At 60.2% G+C, this 3,398-nt stretch overlaps 1 long non-coding RNA gene across 1 annotated transcript in view; it reads right to left on the minus strand.

Annotated features, from left to right (window-relative positions):
- The window catches only part of LOC112483187, a 7,284-nt gene extending 5,481 nt beyond the window's left edge, over positions 1-1,803 (minus strand). The window contains exon 1 of the long non-coding RNA XR_003047530.1: positions 955-1,803. This is a non-coding gene — a long non-coding RNA (uncharacterized LOC112483187). The remainder of the gene's footprint in view (positions 1-954) is intronic.
- Between the last annotated feature and the right edge of the window lie 1,595 nt (positions 1,804-3,398).

Raw genomic sequence — 3,398 nt, forward strand, 5'->3', positions numbered from 1 at the left:
TCATCACACAACACTCACAGTCTTATTTAGTTTCTGTCTTGTTCAGGAACATAGATATAAAATTGCCAAATGAAATGTAAACAAAACCAAGTTGGGTTTATTCCAGTAAACATTTACACCCATTTATGGTAACAATGAACAAAAACACTTAACAGATTAGAAATAAGAACATCCTTAGTCATATAAAAGTTAAAAAAAAAAAAGACAACCTAAAGGAGATATACTTACAGGCAAAATATTTAAAGGCTTCTTTCCGGAGGTGGGACTAAAATGCTTGCCATCGACAACTTTCTTCAGCATCATACTGAAGGTCCTAGTCAGTGCAATAAAACAAGAACATAAGAGGATAAAGACTGCAAAGGAAAAAAACTGTCTTTATTCATAGGCAGCCTGATTGTGTACCTAGAAAGTCCAATAGAATCTAAGATAAACATAATTAACCGCCTCCAGGGAGGGCCCTGCCCGGTCCCCCGCGCGGGGCCGGCCCTGCACCCCCAGCTCCCGGGGCACCCCCAGCTCCCGGGGTAACCCGAGGCTTCTAGAGAACCTGCCCTGCGGCCCCGCGAGATCCCAGCCCTGCCGCCTTCTCGTCTCTCGCCTCAAAGACACTTTATTCAGACCCCTGCCCGGTAAACCACCCAGGTGTCTGCGCCCCCCGCCCCCCGACGTCACAAAACTTCCCGGAGGCCACCTCACTTTGGGGACCTGGGACCTCCAGGGATACAGGCGGCAGCCGTGAGGGCCCTTGCGAACCCCACCGAGGCCAGTCCCCCTCTGCCCCGCGACCGGAGGCTCCGCGTGGACTTTGGACGCAGCCGCGACAGGGGGACAGTGCCCCGTGCCCTTACGGGTGGGGAGCGGGGAGGGCGTGGGATGGATTAGACAAGTCCCGACAGCGCCCTGCTTTGCACCCCCGTGCACCCCAAACTTGGCGTGCTCTCCTCAGACACTCACTCTCTTTTGTCCTCTGCCTTTGAACTTGACTCCAACTGGGCAGCTGGAAAACTAGGTTTCCCGTTCCTTGGGCGCCGGATCCCCGCACGTGGGCGCTGAATTCAGGCCGCCGCTTCTTAGCAACTCTTTGTCGCCAAGGGGGTCGGTGCCTGCGCGCTGCTCAGTCAGGAAGAGGGAGCTGCCGGCAGATATGCCCAGGGTGATCCCCGGCTGGGTGTGGAGGACTTTCCGGGGTCCCCCTCCCAAACCAGGAAGGGATCCCCCTCCCAAACTAGGAAAAGAAGAACTGGCAGATAGTGGGCTCGCGGTAATGGGACCCGCAGGCGGGGACAGAGGGGCGTGGGTCCGTCCAGCCCTGGGAGAGGCGGCTTCTCCCTTCCCTCAGTGGCCTCCGTGCCCACGTGTGGCTGGGTGACAAAGAGTCAGCAGGGAGCCTGGTTGGGGAGGGCAAGGGAGGCACCCTGCCTACTCCCGCTTCCTCCTCTGTGTCTCTCCGTCCCTCTCTTCCCCCTCCTCCCTCTCTCTCTGTCTGTGTCTCTCCGTCCCTCCCTCCCTCCCTCCGGAGGCCGTGCTGGTGATTGGAAAGCCGGCGTGTTTTGCAGGGCGGCGGGCGTGGCAGAAATGCAGGCCACTGGAGCTGCATCGTAGGTGGAAACACAGGGGCCATGGAAAGTTCGTGAGGCTCCACGTCCCTTGGCACACGGCACCGGGCATTGTGTTCCGTCCGGGCTCACGCTCGGCTCTCTTGTCCGAGAACCGGGGAGGCCACGGCGTCCGGTTCGGGCAGACGGGTGGGTTGCGGACGCGAGCTCGTCTGGTGCCCTGTGGACGCTGCTGAGTGGGCATGGCTGCCAGCGAGCCACGTCATTCTTAAAGATAGAATGTCACCTCCCGCCCCCCCCACCCCGGGGACCGAGTGCACTGGGCTGGGCTGGGAAGGGAGACCTTTCCTCTGGTCCTCTTTGCCTCTCCATGAAGAAGATGCTCGTTCCTGAGGGATAACTTCCTGTGGGCTGCAAGGGTGTGAGGGCACGGCTGAGTGGCTCGGGTTCCGGGGCTTGGACAGGCAGGGGACAGAGACCAGACTCGTGTGCACGCGCCCCTTCAAACTCAGGCTTTCTGCAATCTCTTACCCCGACTCCTTTCTGTAATTTGGTGGAAGATGAGTCTGAGTATTAATTCGTCTAAAGGACCAAGAATAAGCTTTAAAAATGAAACCGACAAGCCTTTCCGAGCCGTCATGGTCGAGTCTGTTGAGTCACAGTGTCCAGCAGCTTTCGATGATATCGTCAGATGCAGGGGCCACGTTGGACTCGACCTGCAGCCACCACCAAGTGGGGTGGGCACGGAGGCCGCGCCTCCTGAGCATCCAGCTCAGCAAAGTCACTTCCCCTTACACTGTCCCCGGCCCCCCATCCTCCCGCACCCCACACAGGTGCGCACGGCCATCCTTATTCACCACGGGAGACCGACCCGCACGCAGAACAAACGCTAAACGAAACTCCAGCCTCCCCTTCTTTCTTTACGATCCCAGTACCCGCGCCCCCGGAACCTTCTGGAATGGTCGGGGTGGAGCCACGGCAGGGCTCGGCTCACGCTCCGGCCCAGGGCTGTGTGAGGGAGCCACGCGCAGTGAGCCTCCTCCTGTGGCCTGGCCCTTTTCCTCGCCCGCATGCTCGGGCATTTTATTCACCCGTTCCTTTTCCCAGGGGGCCGGACACGGCAGGGGGGAGGGCGCCCTTGTCACAGAATCGCCGGCTCGCCGTCGGTGACTCACGATTGTGACGCTGTTGACACCCGCGTGCAGGCGACACGCAGCGGGTGAGCACAGGTGTGCGTCTGCTTGCTCAGCAAAGCCCGTGGGGGCCGTGCCGGAGATGGGGCCGTCTAGGGCGTCTGGGGACGTCCCGCAAGCCCAAGGCCTTGCCGGCAAGGTGACCGAGTTCACGGGCGGCCACCAGAGCGTGCTGAGCGACGAAGGAGGACGGTCAGAGGGCACGTGGTCTCGGATGTCCTTACCCTGTGCTTCGGGCGTCCCGGCCGTGGTAAAGTGCGGGCATTGGGGGTGCAGTCCTTCTCAAGCTCAGGTTTTCTGGAAGAAGGCTCAGCCTGTGACGGTGCCACATCTCGCGGTGGCTTCTGTCTCAGAGCGCAGGGGGGCCTCGGGCACGTGTCGAGCGTCCTGTGATTTCACAGCCTGCTGAGAGCAGCCCCGATGCTCATTACCGGGGGGACGCGCTTTGCAGCCCCGTGTTCCACGATCCTGGTCCACGCAGCAAGCTCGATTGCTGGCCCCCCGCCCCGCACCCCGTGTGCAGGGACAATACTGTTAACGCATGTCGAGACATAACTGTAGAGCCCCGCGCCACACGGCATCCGCTCACGGTGACGTCTGCAGCTTTGGCACGGACCCGAACCGTGCGTGCGGCCACCGTCCCCCTGCG

This window comes from Pteropus alecto, unplaced genomic scaffold, assembly GCF_000325575.1.
Source record: "Pteropus alecto unplaced genomic scaffold, ASM32557v1 scaffold96, whole genome shotgun sequence".
Classification (NCBI taxonomy): Eukaryota; Metazoa; Chordata; class Mammalia; order Chiroptera; family Pteropodidae; genus Pteropus; species Pteropus alecto.